The following is a 20,330-nucleotide window of genomic DNA, read 5'->3' on the forward strand; positions in this document are numbered from 1 at the left end:
GCTAGATGGACGCGAGTGTCGCATTTGTCGTGATGGAATCGAGGGTACTTATGGAACAATGCGGTAAGGGCGCTATAGAGGAAATTTTGAAGGTGCTTGAAGCTTCGAAACAAAAGAACTGTGTACAGTAAACACAAAGCTACTGTCTCTGGGGGAGTTGCGTTTTGGCGTGCACTGAAGCGTTGTGACTGTTACTGCATGTCTTCTCTCTCTAAGGTTGAGATAGAAGGTATCGTAAATGGTTACTGAACACACGATGACAAAAAAAAAAAAAAAGGTTGAGCAGCACTACAGCTACAGAGCGGCCATGAGAATCGACCCTTCGAAGATAAACAATTAAAAAATATAAAAAAAGGTAGATAGGGGTGGAGAGAAATTGCTTACTGTTCTGTCGAAACTCTTCAGTAGCAAACGAAAGGAAAACGAAGCGGTGATATAGTAGCCTTCTAAATATTACATTATCTTTGTTTATTACATGATGCCGGCATCACTCCTGTGGCTCTAGGTATACAGTATAGTTGGAACAGGAATACAGCGTAATACAAGATCAGTACACAAAAGCAAGACAGAGTTAGTTAACGAAAGAAATCAGAAGAGGACGCAGACGCATACGCGCGGAGCGAAAAAAAAACAGCAACAAAAGAATAACCATGAAAGGACAATATGTGAAGTATACTGCAAATGTACTACGTAAAAAGAAGAACAAATTATACAGGAGTGGTTGAAGAAATGTGAGTCATAATATGTACAAGCAAAGAAAGGGAACTCATCGATAGATAACATTTTTTTAAATGATAACCCCGAAGACGTTAGTCTAGTTCATCGCCTGCATAGGTTGCTAATGTAGGTGTCGGGTAAATACTGTGGTATATACAATTACCAAAAATACATAACACTAATAACACGTGCAATCACGCACATGCACGCATGTGTGTGTGTGTGTGCGTGCGTGCGTGCGTGCGTGCGTGCGTGCGTGCGTGCGCGCGCGCGCGTGTGTGTGTGTGTGTGTGTGTGTGTGTTTGTGTGTGTGTGTGTGTGTGTGTGTGTGTGTGTGTGTGTGTGTGTGTGTGTGTGTGTGTGTGTGTGTGTGTGTGTGTGTGTGCGCGCGTGTGTGGACAGACATACGTAACTTGGGTAACCGATGACATATGAACTCAATTATTAACAACATTTTATAAGCAGCTTCTTAATTGATTGATCGAAACCTGTGATGTCGCAAGGCAGATTATACATTGTAAATATTTTCTAACATGATGCAATATGTAAGAAAACCGTACGTCGAGATATTTCGTGGCAGTTCCAACTGCAAACGGCAAGTTTCTGTACGCTGAAAAAGCGATACAGTCAAGTAATAACATGTCGGTTAGCCACGTTACCATGACAGCGGTCGTTGTCGCTATCAGTTCGCGCGACTTCGATAGCATACGGCGCAGCGCCGTGGACTTATTATATCATTAATCGTGCGATTTTATAGCCTTACCCTGAAACTGAGCCCCGTGCGAGCAATTTTTCAATAAAGTTAGTTGTTTGCAATTTTCGATGAGGTGTAGCTTTTAGTATCTCGGCGTAAAAGAAAGAAAGAAAACGCGTAGAATGGCCCAATGCCAGTCAGTTATTTCAGCTCTCTTATAAAATAAAAGCGCGGGCAATTTAATTACAAAGGCTACTGTTCAGGTTGCGTCAGCTGTACAGTAAAACAATGTGAGCAACTTTGTTGCCATCTTCTGCTTTGAATTTCTTTTATACTGACTGGTAACCCTATATTAATGTTATTCCATGCCTTAGTTTCTAGCGTTATCAGATCTATACGGCTAGCTAACGGGCTCTACACTGATTTTACGTGTGACTTATGTCGTGTATTTGTATATACTGTAACGCGTTTGACTAAATAAAATCCGCGCACTCTTGGTAAGCCATTGTCTCGAAATTCTCGCTTAGAACGAGCGATCTGTTGGCACTTGGAACGCAACTCTATCATATATAAGTGCCTGAATAGCGAACATTTTGAATAAGGTCAAATACAAATATTTCGGAAAGTTGTTTGAAATACAGGATCAAATATCGAACAATCACTCGTTTTAAATTAATAAAAACTAAAAAAACGCAAACAGCAGGCGAATTCTCTGGCGCTGATGTAGGCACTGATGCAATTTTTACTGTGTACAGATGGTGTGGATGTCACGTGAGTTTAAAGCGCATGAATTCGTGGTACGGATGGGCAAACACGAAAATCGCGAACAGAAGAAAAATAAAAGCTTCACTTACACACCGACTAAAAACATGTCTTACCAGAATCCTGACGTTCTCGGGTTACACACGTTGCCTCTATGGCAGTTCTGTTTTCCCGCACAACGAAATTTGGTCCATCCTGCGATCACCGAAACGCGTGTGCGGCATTAAATTTTCGCAAAGTCGAAATTTTCCTGACGTTTACAATGCTCCACATGTTTCCGTAGAGGGGCCCTTTATTCCACCATAACGAAATATTTCGACGAAGCCTTCATAGAAAGTGTTTTTACTTTATCATCTTTTGTTTTTAAAGCGAAGTTTTTGTAACTCACAGATTTCAGCGTCGTACGCCAAATACCCGGCTCCCGTGAGCGCGAAGAAATGTGGCCCTCGAATGTGCGCCGGTCACATGCTTGTTTGTATATGCGCCCTTTTGCAATAATTGATGCCCTCTCCATCGTGGGATTGTGGGCGATCAGCCGTTTCTGATATGGCATGGTTAAGGTATGACGCATGGTTGCGGGTGCGAGTGCATACGTAGGCCATCGACTGTCCTTGAATAACGAGAAATTTTTATTCCTATGGATGATCTTACGTAAGGCGCATGGCGCCGCCACCTTGGGCTATTAAACGAACGTTTTCTTATGTTGTAGGTCGCGATGGGAATTGATAAGGCCGTGAAACGTCGAATACACCAACCCAACAACTATTTTCATGCGTGTGCGTACCACTGTAGCACTGTTCGTTTAGTTGTTCAAGATACAAAACGGCAAGGTTAACAGCCCAATACGGCGGCACCGAAACCTATCCGTAAAATAGCCTATATAGACGGTCACCTTTTCACTAGCTTCTGCACATTTTCAGCATTGCTGAGTGCGCGCTGCATTCCCGTAACTGAACAGGAACATATATTTTTCACTTCTTGCGTTAAAAAACATGCGATAGCATTATAAGCGCGTTACGCACACTTTGTAGGTATATCTGTTCGACGGAATACTTGCGGCCTATCTCGAAGTTACACCGACGTCTAACACAGCGCCTCAAAGCTCTTGCAGTCATCAGGGAAAGATGCAGGAAACTGGCACGGGACGGGCGTGCGGGACTTTTCAAACAGAAATTTTGGCGCGATTGAAGCCTAATAACTATATATGTAGAGAGCATCGGGATGTAGTGCCGGAAGGCGTGGTTGGATCTGACCATCGTTCACGCATTTATTCATGGCATTATAGGTGGGCTTCGCCCAATTTTAACACACACGCACAAAATGTTAACACCTCTGTGGTTTTATGGTGGTGGCGGCGGTGGTGGTGGGGATGTTGCAGCAGTTAGCCTGTCGCAGTTAGCATGTCACCGCAGTCCGGCATGGCCGGCAATGGTTCCGCCTGAACATCTCCTGAATTGGAAGTGTCTGTCAGCACGTGTTGGACAGCCCAGTGTCTCGCAGGAAGACCAGCAAAATTCGTTGCACGCTCCTCCTCGTTGCTGCGGGCCCTTCGGGAAAAATGATGTCTTCAACTGTCCGGTGCCTATATGACAACCCTTTTGCAAGGCGCGGACCATCACTGCTCTTTCCACATCAAACTGCGGGCAAAGCCAAATAAAATGTTCAATATCCCCGATGTCACCGCAGAAGGCACAAAACAGGGAAGCGTATCGCCCAGTCTTGACAAGTTTCCATACAAAGCATATGTAATCCATGGACTTTCTCGTGAACAAGCGACGCTGTTGTACCGCATAAGAACCGGCTCCGCGTACACCCCGGCTTGGTCATTCTGTGGGTTTATGAAGGCTGTTTGGTTGTCCACTAGCTTACACCCTTACACTGCAAACGCAAACTAGCCGAATTGGGCGTTTTAAGGGCTACAATCCTCCTTAATACTACCTTCATCTGGACAGTACTACCTTAGGGTGTAATGAGGTGGGTGTAATAAAGTTCTGCGTCCTCAATTTTACTTCGTTAAGAAATTATGTGGAAGAAAGGAGGTAAATTCACTATCTGACGCCATTCGTCGAATGGAGTTAGAGGAACAAAAAACTCCCATCTCATTTCCTCTGGCATGTTTTCTGTTTTTTTTTTTTCCGAGGCTTTCCGTAATGCCTTCAGTGCTGGCGGGCATGCATGCAGCTGTGCGGGGGAAAGAAGTAATAGAAAGAGGCGGCATGCTTCAGCGCACTAAAAATCCCTTGCACAGATAGCCCAGAGAAAGAGATATACGAGACCGTCCGAACGGCTGGAGAGGAAGCGAGGGAGCCCTTTGGCCTCTGCAGCCTACTGCGCCCGCCCCCGCCAGGTCAAAAGCAAGCCAGACGAGGCGCTACCGAAGTGAAATGGGACAAAGCTTCGCGCCGCATGCGCGCGCGAAGAAAAAAAAACAGAAAAAAAAGAAAGAAACGTGAGGAGGGAGTCGTTCCCGCGGCGGCGCGATCGTCGTAGCTACGCCGGCTAGGCCTTCTGAATGCCACTTCTCAAGTGATCAGCTGTGTCGGTCGTGTGTGCGCGCTTTGTGCCTGCAGCCTCACTGTGTTCTCGCCGCTGGATGTGATATGCGTGGTTTGACGACAGTGCGACATGCTGCGCTGCGAGTGCGATAATCGCGACGGCCCGTCGACTCAAGCGAGCGTGCCGCTGTGCATTACCAAGCAGATGATGGGCGCCCTGTGTGCTCGGCACAATCAGGAACAAAAAATGGTAAGTAATACTGATGTTCTCTCTCTTTGCGAGCCCTTATCGTCGCTTATGCACCTGTAGATGACCTTCTGCACATTGCGTCGCTTGAAAAGTGCTATGAAAAGCAAGGGAAAAAAAAAGAAAGAAAAGGAAATCGGCATGTCAAGCTTGCGAAATGCCCGCCAGCGCACCATGAGCGTGGCATGTAACCCATGCTGTACATTACACGCATGTCATTCATTGTTTCCATGTTACCAGCTGTCATTTATGTACGTCATACAGTCACGTCACGCATTACCAGTCTTGGTATGATATCAAGTTAGAGAACCGGACGCGAGTGCACCAGTCTCCATGCCGTAAATGACATACATGTCGTTATTTTCATGTTACTATATGTAATCTATGTTCGTCGCACAATCACGTCACGCTATATCAATTTAGGTGTATGTCAAGCTAGCGAACCGGCCGCGAGCGCACCATGAGCGTGGCGTGTGTACATGACATGCATGTCATTATTTTCATGTTGCCAGCTGTCATTTATGTTGGACGTACAGTCACACCGCACAATACCAATTTTGGTGTATATGAAGCAGGCGAAACGGCCACTAGCGCCCCCGAGACCATGTTGTCAAAATAACGCCATACATGACAAGCGTGTCATGATTTGCACGTTAGAAACTGTCGTTTATGTGCGTCATACACTGTTGTGACACCATACTTATTTTGGTAAATATCAAGTTAACGAAACAGTCGCAAGAGAACCAAGAGAGTGACGTGTAAATCATGTCGTTAATGAAATGCATATCATGATTTTCAAGTTAAGACCCATCATTCATGTTCTTCATGCAGTCGTGTCATGCCACACGAATTTTGGCATACATCCCATTAACGAAACACTCACACGAGCTATGAGTCGTAGGCGGCTAGATAGATAGGTAGATAGATCCGTTCAAAGTCGTAGAAGTGTTTAACAAATGCTTCGCATTTAAGTCGTTAAACTCAGATAGCAGTGATGTGTGATGCATGTTTTGGAACTTCTGTGAGTATCACTCATGCTTCATACGACCAGTCAATCGACCCAGGAGTGCGCCCTGATAAAGTTGTTTGCAAGATATAATTTTCTTGCCTGCGATAAAGCGTGAATGAGGCATGATGCTTTCAGGGAATATACATTAGAGCAAAAGGCCACGGTTATCACATTGTCACATGATGGAATGTGCATAATGGACAACTTTCTTTTCGATTTATTCTTTTCTCCAACTTCATTTGTTTGTTTTAATCCTTCGTCATCGTGTCAATTTGCGTACATTGACATGTGACAAGACCGTGCGCTCTCATTTTGCAGTATCTACCTTGGATGCAGTCAACTACCCGGCCTGGACATCTTTCTCCCGCCATGCAACTGTCACAGCCCACCGAAGCACAGATTGTCAGGAAGTGAAAAGACTTTTCGGCAACAATTTTGCATTGCGCACTCTTCCCGTCTCCTGAAATAGCATATTAAGGTACATAAGCACTGTACCTTCATACATATGCATCAAGGAACAGTGAAATAGCATATCAAGGTACATTAACATCATTAGCTTGGATTCATTTAGCTAGAACGAATAAATCATGTTAAAGCTGTACAATGACGGCCACATCATGTGACAGACATCTGCTAAGTGCAGTGTGTATTGTGAAGCACATGCGTTTTATGGTATTGAATGAATGGATAAATGTTTATTCCAGCAAAATACAGGAAATGGGCCTCAAGTGAAAAGCGACAATGGTAGCTTGAGAAGTGCACAAGGCCCAGTAGAGCAAAAATAGAGACAGAGCAGCAGAAACGTGTGCACGTTCAAAGGCAAAACAAATACGCATACAAAAAGAAACAGGAAAGACAAAGCAGAAGAAACGTGCACATTCAAAGGCAAAACACCTATGCCATCTGCAAAGTGACAAAATCAAAAAAGGTGAACATTTACGCTAGTGAAAACAATGAAAATCAGAAAACAGTGAAAACAGAAAAGAAGGAACGGCCATTCAACGGTATGGAAGGAATGCAACTTCATTGGTCACATATCAACAGTGGAATTTGCCAAGGTTACATGTGCATATTCTTAGCCATAAGGAGATGTGCAAGGCTAATTTAATCGCATTGATATAAGTCAGCTGTTGAGTCTGTTGAACAAGATTGTTGAATCATCTTGTTTATTCCCTCTCATTAATTTGCTGTTTTGCATCATGTTGCCATAGTTTTCAAGGTCAATACATAGTATCATGACTGTTGACACAATTTGACAAGGTGAAAGCGCTGTTATTGTGCGCAGGCCTTAGTTTATCCTAGTGCGCTGTTTATTTTTGCCATGGTTCAGTGCCAAGTTGCCCAATCATCACTCCTAAACAGAGTAGGTGCGGTTAATCAAGACCTTGCTAACATTCACAACCCTTTTAAAGTGTACTTATAATGATAACTTTACTGACATCAAAAACTACCCACATAATGGTAAACATGGCAAGAGTACACTTCTGGTGGTGTTTCGTATTTTTTTTACATCCGTTTGTTTTTCGCCCTGTGCACACGAAGTGAAACGCTCATAAGGAAATACTTAGCAGCATCTCAATTTTGTATTTATTTCGTGTTTTGACAAAATGTCTGCAAAAAGGATAGTCAAGTGCGAATCTTCGGTAAGACATTCATTTTTATGTATACAGAAATCTTAGTGGACTTCTTTTTTGTGTAATTTTCAGGAATACACTTCTGGCAAAGCAGCAAGTGTTGCTTGCCCACCAGTCTGTGTTCAAGTCAAGTGTATTGTGGGCATGAGTGTCGGCAGGATTTTGTCTTGGGGGTGCAAGGCGGTGTAACGTGTCGGCCTGGTGAGCAGGAGAGCATTGGTGTAGCTTTGGTGGGGTCAAGTGCTGGTGTGTCTTGATGGCGGCAGGTACCCTTTGTGCAAACCCCTGCCGACACCCATGATTGTGGGAACACCCTGATGTGCCTCACTTTACACTATGTCGAACAGCTCGTACATCTTAGCACATTTAGGCCAACACTGGTATTGATGCAGAGTGTTATGCGCAATACTGCGTGCAACCTTTCTGATATCGTGTAACACACGCATTTGAAAACTTCGCATTGTTTAAGAAGACGCTGAGTGGGCCCAGTGTTATTCAGCAAACATAAGTCTTAACAGGGGCAGTTGGGCGAGTTGGTGTATATTCATAGTTAAAGAGGGTGCAAAAAAATCACAGCACAGATTATTCAGCAAACATAAGTCTTAACAGGGGCAGTTGGGCGAGTTGGTGTATATTCATAGTTAAAGAGGGTGCAAAAAAATCACAGCACAGAGAAATGAAGGGGACAGGATGACGCGCTACTAGCAACTGAAGTTTAATCGAAACCACAGAAAGATGTAAACACACAGTAGGAAAAAATTACAAGACTAAACAATCACACATCCACAGAGGAATGAAGGGGGCAGACAGGACAGTGCGCTACTAGTAACTGAAGTGTAATCAAAACCACAGAAAGATATAAACACACATGACTAAAAAAGCCGCACATGTTCAGCTTCAGTTGTTAGTAGTGTGTCGTTCCGTCCCCTTTGTTGCTATGTGTTCTGATTTCGTTTTCACGTTTTCCTTACCTATGAAATGAACTCCTGACTGTTTCACAGTCTCTATATATGTGTGGTCAATTTTTATTCATCCTCATGGCATATCAAGTCCTAGGATCTAATGTGCAAAGCGACCAGTCACTATTTACAGGAATTTTTTTATTTAGTGCCTGTGATTGCTTAATTGCAAGTTGACGTTACAGCCATGGTGCTTGGATTATTTTCAATGTGGTAATTATGCATAAGCCATCAAGTGAGGAATTAAGAATGAACTTTTGAGTTACAGATGGCACTAGCTGGCATAAAAACATTGAAGCATGGCTGTACTTGTTATGCATATTAGAAGTATTGGTACACTGCAGTCACGTGATTATGCCGACAAGTTCCCAAGCACATTTCCAGAAATTTACGATGGCTTCCAGGTATCTGTGAGTAAATATGTACAGCAACATATGAAGGCAACCTTGTAATTTTGTGGGCATTGCTGAATGCTTTTATGCACCTTGGTAAGGGGACCTACAGTCAACACCACAGGTCTATTTTGGGCTTTTTTGTAGGAAACTCAACTCCAAAATCATGTGGGACATGTTTTGATGCCATAGGGCAAACTAATGCAATAAAAAACTGTACAACTGCCTGTCTACACGGTTTCACATTTCCCAAAAGTGATGCTAGCCTTATTGTACTAATTAGTTGCCTTCGTGTGTAGGCTGACACCAAGTTCCTTGGGTAGCTTATTTTTTTGGATTACACTTACATACTGGTACGGTGAAGTGCACACGTTAGTGCGCATCATGATGAGATTTTACACCCTACTTTCGTATTGCTTTACTGCTGTGAATTATGTATAGTGCTTAGGCTGTACTGTATATGTTGTTCCACGTGTTCAGTTTTGGGAGTAGGTTCTGTGCACGACGATGGAAATATATACCTATATCCTTACATTGACACGAGAACTGCTGCTGTTTTGATTCCAATAAAATGTTGCAACCACTGGTTCTTGTATCAATAGAAGTATCACTACTTGTCGTGCATGCAAATTGAAGAAATGAATTTGTGCTTGCAAAACAAATTGCTGAAACACTGCCTGCTGAATGTAACTGCTTGTGTTTTATTACCAAACACATTGAACAGATGATTCACATATTATGACACATTGTAGAAGATAGGCAACAGAAAGACAGAAAGTCATCACTGTGTTCTAACGTAGATTGGGTGATCTTTTATCAATAGTAGCATAATTGAAGGTTGCTGTTGTATAAATAAAGTTTAACGTAGTGTGCAGGTGAACGAGGGAGCATAGGCGTGCGCAGGGGGGGGGGGGGGGGCAATGGGGGCGAGAAGGGGGGGCGCAAAGTCAGCCCTATACATTGTAGGGGGGGCGAGAAGAGGGGCGCAAAGGCAGCCGCATACATTGACATAATAGGGAGGGGGGCGCTGCGACGAACCTTCGCCCCCCCTGAAGGGGAACCCTGCGCACGCTTATGCGAGGGAGTGCACATATGATAGTTTTTCCAGTTTTCTGCATATTTGCTACAGTCCTCGTGTTTCTGTGTTACAATTGTGAAATTCTGAATTGCAAACAAGCCAACCTCTCTGCTGCTGTGGTGAAGTAATTCAACAGAACCATATTTTCTCAAGAACAGCTGTTCCATTGAGGAAGAGGGTAATGCTTTTTTTTAATGGGTACTGCATCATCTGTCTGAGGGGAGGGCCAAGTACACATGGACGTTCACAAGAGAGAAGTGCAAGTACATTAACTTTTTTGTTTTGTGGGAGACCTGTCACTGGTAAACTGGGGAGGTTGTCCTTGACCTTGGGGCACGCGTTAGGCATTCGCTTTAACGCGGTGGCGTGAATGCTGAATCACTGAATGCCGTGCTAAAGCGTGCATTGCGAATAAGCGCTAATTGCGGAAATAAGCGTTCAGCTGCTCAGAAGGCGCTGCTGCCCCTAGCTGCGTGCAGCTCGCGGCTGTACGCGCGCATTCAACGCACTTTATGTAGGCGCGTTACAATGTCCTTGTAACTCTGGAATTTTCTGCGTGTGTAATTTTCATATGCGAACGCAGGCGGTCCGCGCTAAAGGGTGCATTGCGAATAAGCGCTAATTGCGGAAACAGATTTTTGTTCAGCTGCTCAGAGCGCGCTGCTGCCCCTGCGTGCAGCTCGCGGCAGTACGCGCGCATTAAATGCACTTAATGTAGGCGCGTTACAATGTTTTTCTAAGTCGGGCCTCTGCGTGTGTAACTTTCATATGAGAACGCAGGCGGTCTTCGAACCGCTCACAACACGCTGCCGCATCTGGACGCGCGCAGTTCGCGGCTGCAGAAATAACGAAAATTGCTCCACAGCATACGCTCATGGAATGCACATACGTTCGCTCATCTGAAGATACCTTTGTCACGCTGGTATTCACGAATTTAGCGCGAGCGAAGAGGGCACACGTTTATAATTTTTATAGCGGCACGACACGGTGAACCGGAGAATTCGGAGCCGAGGGTACGTCGATCGGCTCGGCCTACATGACGCCCCACAAATTATGTATTGACCTTCCGCAAGAGCAAACACACGCCGATGGTACAAGGACAGAAGTTCGAAGTTGTGCCGACGGGTTACCAGCCGCTTTGTACATACATTGGTACATATATAAGCCCACGAAAAAACCAAGCTTGCAGTGGTGGCGCTGTGGTGTAATGGTTATAGTGCTTGCTTTATGTGCGTGTGGTCGCGAGTTCGATTCCTGTGTCGTGCGTACTTGTATGCAAATGTCATGGTTGTGCATAAATACTTTGAAGTCCATTTTCTATTATGTCCTAGTGATGAACAGTAGCGGAAATTGGCCGGTGAACGTAATATACTGCCTAAAATATACTTTTTTTTTCATTTCGCGACCGCTCTAGGGCTTCGTATAAAAGGAGGCTTTAACAGCTCTCAAAAGAAGCAGAAAAACTCTCAATGCGCTCTGTTCAAGCCCCCAAAATGGCTTACATAAAAACAACAACTTTACCTCCAAAAGGAGGCAGCTCTCAAAAGAACCAGAAAAACTTCAAATGCGCTCCGTTCAAGCCCTCAAAATGAGTTCAATAAAAACACAAATTTACCTCCTTAGTTCCGTCTAATCACTCCCTTAAAGGATGTAAATAAAACCTCCTTTTGAACCTCGTTTTGAAGGGGGTTTTGCGTAGTACCTTTTGGATGCACGTTATGCGTCGAGCCCGAAACTCCCTAAAAGGCTCAAACCCGTTTGCAGTGTACGTTGAAAGGGCAAGATCGAATCGCCTATAGGGTGGCAGCGCATACAATTTTAATGTTTGCAGACTTTTCACGGCAAGTAAGTATTGTGGCAGCTTCAAGAGATGACAACAAAAGCGAAATAAATGTTTTCGTAGCCGTCACTGCCATGCGGAAACGTGTCGCGTATTTGTGGGTTCTTAACGCGTCTTTTCTCGGCATCAGTGTAGTTAAGGGCGCGCTGTAGTGTGCAACAAATATTTTTGTAGCCGTCAAGGTCTTACCCATGACACAACGGAATACGCTTAAGGGTGTAAACACCTTAGCAGTGATTTCAACAGAATAATTCGGATGAGTTGAGCGTGAGCGTCACAGCGTGCTCAGAGTCATGCTCGGAGTCAGTTGCAATCCCCAACCCCTTGAACTATGGGACATTGTTATCCATCCCCGCCCTACCGCACTGACGGACAGGGGCCATAGCTGATGGGAACATATGTGGTTCCCGTAACTAGGGAACCACCCCGTCTGGTGCCTGTGTGCACCACCAATATAGTTTGGGCTCAATAAAAGTCGATTCATCATCGGAGTCAGTTGCAAGAGCTACTAGGAAAGGAACCGACACATGGATGAATAATAGTGAGCGAAATAACTATACTGAGACCCGCGCACATAGCAGTCAAAAACTTGGAGGACGCTTGAGCTTCGCCTTCAAAAGATAAACGTGATGCCATTCTACTTAATTAATTTAAAGACCCCAAACTGCTCCCTAGGTCCCCCTTTATTCATCTTGAACCACCTACTTGACGTGGTGGTTGGAAAGCGTGCTCCTTTCGCACCCGGATGTCTTAATTCAACTCCCATCTCGACATATATTTCTCCAGCTTTCTTAACCGCGGAGTTTGAGCTGGCCGTAAAAAAGAAGAGAGAAATAGCGAGACAGAGCAAGAAATAGATAGAGAGAGAAAGAATGAAATAGAAAGCAATAGGTACAAAAACAGATACAAGAAAGGGAGAGAAATAGAAAGAAAGAGAAGAAAAACACGCATCTCCACGAAGTGAATCATGACGAGTGGGTGAAGCTCTGGGCATAGTATGGGTGAGTAACCGCACGTTACCCAAGCGTTCCCCCATATGATGTAAATTGAGTGACAAACAGTTGACGAAAAAGCTAGGTCCTAAGGTCCTTGATGTCTACGTTGAAGTCGCCGACTAGTAAAAAGGGTTTGTGCTTGTAGGTGTTTTATATTGTTCTATCACAATTATGATTGTTATTACTCCAGTGTTAAACCTATTGTTAAAACCACGCATCTCCACGAAGTGAATCATGACGAGTCGGCGAGTAGGTGTGTAGACACGGACGCGGACATACGGATGGACGGACACACCTCGGCCTCAAGGTGTTTCGCCCCTAAAAACAAAGAGAAACAAGGAAGGCCACCCCAGCTCCGCTCTTCCTTCAGGCTTGGCACCAATAGTGCGAAGCTGCCATTATTTTTTTTCTACTCGTTTACTTAACTCCCTTTGCAGGAGCTGCCCTCAAAAAATCACACCATCTCCCGCTAAAGGAGACCATGAGGCGATGCGAGGCAGCGTTTCGGCATGTCGAGCCCGCGTTTCAGAGGAGGAGTAGTGAGGGGGAGTGGGAGTGGAGAGGGGAAAGGGGAGCGGAGAGGGGGAAAGGAGGAGAGGAGGTGTGTGGAGAGGGTTTGCGCATGCGCAGTACGGGTGGTCACGCCGCACACCACCACCACTACCGGTTTGAACTCCGCCATAAGATGCTTCGCATCTAAAACCCGGCGTCGATACGAGAATTCTTCGACATGTTCCAAAGTTCTGTTGTTTGAAGCCACCGGGATAATTTACTCACGGACATGCCGGCGTTGCCAACAACACCGGATTTTCTGCGACACGGGGCCCTTAACGCTACCAGGGAAACACTTCAGAATCGCCGCAGTCGAAGCGTGATATCACACATACTGAAAACGTTATCGTAATAAAGTTCTGCTTTATTGTTCCTTCCACTGTGCGACCCATGTCCATTTCTACGTTTTTTTTTTAAACAGCTGATCTGTTTAAGCTTCATGTTGAGTCGGCCGTCATGTCGCAAGGCACGGTGGGTATACACCACAGAAAGCGGGTATGCGCCAAGCAGCTCCATGCACAGCATAGTCATGCATAGTGATGTATAGGTTGGAAACGTGAAGTGCGGGGGGGGGGGGAGGGGAGGAGATGTGTGGGTGAGGAGGAAGAAAAGGAAAAGGAGAGAGGGTACATCATTGCATAGCTTTATATAGTATCGTTTAGCAAGGGAATGGTAAAAGGAAGTGTTCGTGCGCGTGTTTGTGCGCGCGCGTGTGTTTGTGTGTGTATGTGCATGCGTGTGTGCGTGCGTGCGTGTGTGTGTGTGCGTGCGTGCGTGTGTCGACGCCTGCCTTTCAGTGTTTTATTCTTGTTTTACTCAGCTTACATGCTCACGCATAAAAAAGCCAAGCTGAATCTCCTTTGGGAGCAATCTAAATAATGCTTAAGTGTGTCGTCTTCCCGTAGCCCAGTCGTTAAGACACTCGCTTTCACGGCGTGGGGGCCTGGGTTCGAAACCCAGCGCAGCTAAAAGGATTCCCCTTTTCTTTTTCACATTTTTTTCTTTACGTGGTTTCGGCTAATGTGACAGAGCGATGGCGGACACACAGTTTTCTCTGTGAGTCGTTGCAAAACTACTTAACGCATTTAGAACTCCATGCAGAATCTTCTTTGATAGTTGTCTAAATGATTCGTAAGCCTATAAAGTGTTATTGTAGAAGATTGTAGAGGTTTATTGTAGACGGTTGCGGCCTTCTCTGGAACCTTGTTCTCCGGCGGCGTCTTTCATCCTATAGCATTCGCTGGCTTCTGGAATGGCCCAATAGAAGGCGCATCCCACGATCACTGAAACGCGTGTTTGGCATTAAAGTTTCACGAAGTCGGAATTTTCCTGACGTGTAGAACGCTCTGTGCCGGCTTGACATTACTTAAAGAGGGCCTCCATTTGGCCACCACGAAATGTTTCAACAAGGTCTCCACAGAAAGCGCTCTTTTCACCCGGTGGTCTAGTGGTTACTGTGCTCGACTGTTGACCCGCAGGTCGTGGGATCGAATCCCGGCCGCAGCGGCCGCGTTTTCGATGGAGGCGAAAATGCCTGAGGCCCGTGTACTTAGATTAAGGTGCACGTTAAAGAACACCAGATGGTCAAAACATCCGGAGCCCTCCCGTACAGCGTCTCTCATAATCAAATCATGGTTTGGGATGTTAAGCCCCAACAATTATTATATTTTGTGTCGATGATACAACGCATGCATATGACTGAGATATATTCCCATTCTATAAGCGTGGCTGTGTAGCTCAGCCGGTAAGACACCCGCCTTTGGAGTGTCTCTAAACACAGCGCCACAAAAAAAAAAAAAAACATTATATTTTTTTTCAAAAAAATCTCACGTGACTGAGGCATGGACAGACCGACAGTTTTCTCGTGTAGTCGGCATAGAAATGCTCAGGCATTTTAAAACCACCCATAGTACACGATTCTGTTTACATGTAGCCCTATCGAGACTACCTCCAAAGTACGCTAGCTGCGACTCACGCTATAAAAAGCACAACTGCGCATTAAAACGGCAAACTTTACCTGAATGACGAATATAAGCAAACAGCACACTTAAAACGGGGTCAAAGGAACACTGGAAATAGGACGAGCCCGTTTTAGTGGCGCTGCTTGCTTATACCACGAATCAATACGAACTAGCTCTGTTCTCAATCGTAGTCAGTGTAATTACCTGAATACGATTCAGTCTAATTACCTTGTCCTTAGTGTACCGAATTTGTGTCATAATGAGCACACTAACTTTAATGATTCAAACATCTCCATACCTGCTTTATTCGTGTTCATGGTTTGGTGGACATGCTTGGTCAGATTTCACATATTTAAATAGCAGCTTTCAGAGCTGAATGTTCCCCTGATGCGTTTGCTTCACTGCAATATATGACGAAAAGCATTCGAAAAAGTTGCCTTTATCACCCATGATAAGGCTCAACTTTTGTCTGACGTCACACATTGCAACAATAGACCTTCTCTGCGAATAAAGAGCCTTCCGATCTAAAGGCTCCCCTGATGCGTCTTCTTCGCCGCAATATATGTCGAAAAGCAGTCGAAAAAGTTGAGGCCCTTATCGCCCATGATAAGGCTCAACTTTTGTCTGACGTCACACATTGCAACAATAGACCTTCTCTGCGAATAAAGAGCCTTTCGATCTAAAGGTTCCCCTGATGCGTCTTCTTCACCGCAATATATGACGAAAAGCAGTCGAAAAAGTTGAGGCCCTTATCGCCCATGATAAGGCTCAACTTTTGTCTGACGTCACACATTGCAACAATGGACCTTCTCTGCGAATAAGGAGCCTTCCGATCTAAAGGTTCTCCTGATGCGTCTTCTTCGCCGCAATATATGTCGAAAAGCAGTCGAAAAAGTTGAGGCCGTTATCACCCATGATAAGGCTCAACTTTTGTCTGACGTCACACATTGCAACAATGGACCTTCTCTGCGAATAAGGAGCCTTCCGATCAAAAGGTTCTCCTGATGCGTCTTCTTCGCCGCAATATATGTCGAAAAGCAGTCGAAAAAGTTGAGGCCGTTATCACCCATGATAAGGCTTAACTTTTGTCTGACGTCACACATTGCAACAATGGACCTTCTCTGCGAATAAGGAGCCTTCCGATCTAAAGGTTCTCCTGATGCGTCTTATTCACCACAATATATGTCAAAAAGCAGTCGAAAAAGTTGAGGCCCTTATCACCCATGATTACGTTCGACTTTTGCCTGGCGTCACACATTGCCACGATGGGCCTTCTGTGCGAATAAAGAGCCTTCCGATGTAAAGGTTCCCCTGATGCGTCTGCTTCACCGCAATATATGTCGAAAAGCAGTCGAATAAGTTGTGGCCCTTATCGCCCATGATAACATCCAGCTTTTGCTTGACGAAAAAGGTAAACCCAGCCTTTGGAAATCTCGTATTTTTCGATTTTCGAAAGATTTATTCAATTTTGATAAAATGGCTGTTACGTGCATTTCTGACCAAAAAGGTAAGTCTGTCGTCTAAAAATAGACAAAACAGGATGAGCTTCCTTGGCGTGGAGGGGTTCAAACCCGCGCCGTCATGGCCCGAACTCATGTGTCATAACCGCTGGGCTATACACCCGCGCTTGTTCAAAATGAATTTATGGGAAGCATACGAGTGCGTTGAACCGACGATCACGTGACCAGGGGGAAAGAGAGACCCGTGTGAGATGGAAAGAAAGAGGGCGGTCGCGGGATAGAGGGCGTTGAAAGAGGTGTGACGGAAGGGGGAGTACCTAAAAAAAAAAAACAAATAAAACGGGGTAAGTTTCCTTGGCAAGAAGGGGTTCGAACCCGGCGCCTCACGACCCGGACACATGCGCCATAACCACTCGGCTATACACCCGCGCTTGCTCAAGATGAATTTCTGGTAAGCATGCGAGTGCGTTATACCGACGATCACGTGACCAGGGGAAAAGAGAGACCCGTGTGAGATGGACAGAAAGAAGGCGGTCACGTGATAGAGGGCGTTGAAAGAGGTGTGACGGAAGGGGGAGTACCTAAAAAAAAACAAATAAAACAGGGTAAGTTCCCTTGGCAAGAAGGGGTTCGAACCCGGCGCCTCACGACCCGGACACATGCGCCATAACCACTCGGCTATACACCCGCGCTTGCTCAAGATGAATTTCTGGTAAGCATGTGAGTGCGTTCTCCCGACGATCACGTGACCAGGGGAAAAGAGAGACCCGCGTGAGATGGACAGAAAGAAGGCGGTCACGTGATAGAGGGCGTTGAAAGAGGTGTGACGGAAGGGGGAGTACCGAAAAAAAAACAAATAAAACAGGGTAAGTTCCCTTGGCAAGAAGGGGTTCGAACCCGGCGCCTCACGACCCGGACACATGCGCCATAACCACTCGGCTATACACTCGCGCTTGCTCAAGATGAATTTCTGGTAAGCATGTGAGTGCGTTATACCGACGATCACGTGACCAGGGGAAAAGAGAGACCCGTGTGAGATGGACAGAAAGAAGGCGGTCGCGTGATAGAGGGCGTTGAAAGAGGTGTGACGGAAGGGGGAGTACCTAAAAAAAACAGGGTAAGTTCCCTTAGAAAGAAGGGGTTCGAACCCGGCGCCTCACGACCCGGGCACATGTGCCATAAAGACTGGGCTATACACCCGCGCTTGCTCAAGATGAATTTATGGGAAGCATACGAGTTCGTTGAACCGACGATCACGTGACCAGGGGAAAAGAGAGACCCGTGTGAGATGCAAAGATAGAAGGCGGTCACTTGATAGAGGGCGTTGAAGAGGTGTGATTGAAGGGGGAGTAAATAAAAAAAACAAATAAAACAGGGTAGGTTTCCTTGGTAAGGAGGGGTTCGAACCCGCGTCCACTTTCGCTGTCCGATGGTTTACGGCATGGAACTGGCTGGAAGTTTTTGTCCTTACTTCGCACTCATACCTGGCTTACCGGTCTCGCCCTTACGCTTTTGTTTTGCTATATTCATTCTGTGGAATGGGCGTATTTTTGTCGTCCTGGAAATCGGGAGCCTAGGTAATAAAGCACATGAATTTCTCCACGAGGTTGTACTGCAGCGTCTAGGAGCTCACAGCGGTATCAGGTGCGAGGAGTTACGGAGGCGCCCTCTATGGGAGGCGCCTCTCTTGTGTGCTTGGCAGCGCCGGTGCACTGCTTTAGGTTTGGCTGTCGGCGCTCCACGAAAGCACCACGCGGAAGCCCTCCAGGGCATTATTTCTGCAAATATTTTCGAAACGAGGAAACTTTTGGCAGTCAAAATAATAATCTTGGACAAAACGAAGCAATAGAATTGTTTACAGGCGCTATTTGTTTACATACTATGTACAGTCGCGCTCAATATGACTTGCAACACGGGAGCGCGTGGCCTCACGAGTGCAAAGACTGCGCATCGCTTCCAGTAGCCCTTATTTCCTTAACTAAACGCTGTTCTCTCACTTCGGTATGATAGCAAATAAGAAAATACTATTTAGTTGCTGAAATAAAAACAAGTTGAAGCTATGCGCAATCTTTGAACTCGTGAGGCCACGCGATCCCGTGTTGCAAGTCATATTGAGCGCGACTGTACAGTAAGCGCATATTGAGTGCGGTTGCCGCGACTGGGTATACCCCCTAACAAGCTTCTTGCGTGAAAGGCATGCAGTAACTGAGGGCGAACTATGTGACATACACTTTTACATTGGTCTGTCTGTATAAATAAATTGGGCATACCAGAATTAAGCCTAAATTAAGCGATCGCGTGGCCGCAGCATATATATGAGCAATTTTTTTATCTGTACATTCATTATTGGCGCTAACACAAACATGAGCATGTGCCGCGTGGCGCGCATTCTTTTTTTAACATGCTTCCTACCGCTCGCTTACCATTCCAGTGAAATTACCATTATCTATAGGATCAAAACGCGCATAGACCAAACCCAAGACCGCAGACTTTGCGACTGCTGCTAGAAGGAGAAGCAGTCTATGAGGCGAAACATGTGGCATCGTTTAACGCGGAGGTGAACAAATGTCACATAACAACGTTCGCCGGACTAGTTCTCCAAACAACGGCAATAGACGAGGACCCGCATGAGCTGTGAGTCGCAGTGAAAAAGAGAGACGTTATTACACGAAAGTATAGCTGCAAAGCGGGGCGATACAAGGTGTAGACACCGCAATGCGAAGTTTTAATGCTAATAGTCCTTATTTGGGCCACTTGGTACATGTCCATACAAAATTAGAAAACAGCGCGAACCACAGGCCAACAGGACAGAGATGGACTAAGCGCTTTGTCCGTCTGTGTCTTGTGGTTCACGCTGTTTCTCGTTTTATAATGTGCGACATTTTTTGGTAAGTTCTCCAGCAATTTTGGTGGCAAAATCGTGTCTGTATAAGAGGCGTGGCACCTTTCCGACAAGAACACATACGGCTCTGTGGAAAAGAAAGTTGGGATGGGCCAACTTGAATTTGGGAGTGAACCTAATTTTGAGGCCGTTATGCATGTGGGGGTATCATATATGGGGGCAGCTTGCAGGAGAACGACGTCCTAATCTGGCCGGCGTACACGGGCGAGCGTCTGAGTGAGCGCTTTCTGATACTCGCCGAACATCGCAGTCCCACGCCGAAAATGAAGTCTTCCTCGCCGAAGTGCCGGCTGCACGCGAGTGCTGTAGCCGATGGCTGTTTAAGATTTCTAAGTTTCAAAGTCCAAGCTTCACGCTGCTTCTTACCTTGGGGGCACGTGTGAAGGCTGACACCGATCTCCGTTGCGTACGTCCCGGACTGTGGGCCCCGAGCACTGGCCTGCCGTATAAGACGCCTTCAAACTACATATTGCAGGGCTTTCAAGCGTCGTCTAGCGCACAGCAGAAGCGGGAAAACTCCCCATTTAATCAGAATTACAGCGCAGGTCGCATTCTAAAATTTAGTTTTCAGCGCGCGTCAATGCTCCCGAAGCAGACAACGGTACCGCGCTGATCCTGCCTATCACTTCAACC

This window comes from Rhipicephalus sanguineus, chromosome 2 (assembly GCF_013339695.2).
Source record: "Rhipicephalus sanguineus isolate Rsan-2018 chromosome 2, BIME_Rsan_1.4, whole genome shotgun sequence".
NCBI lineage: Eukaryota > Metazoa > Arthropoda > Arachnida > Ixodida > Ixodidae > Rhipicephalus > Rhipicephalus sanguineus.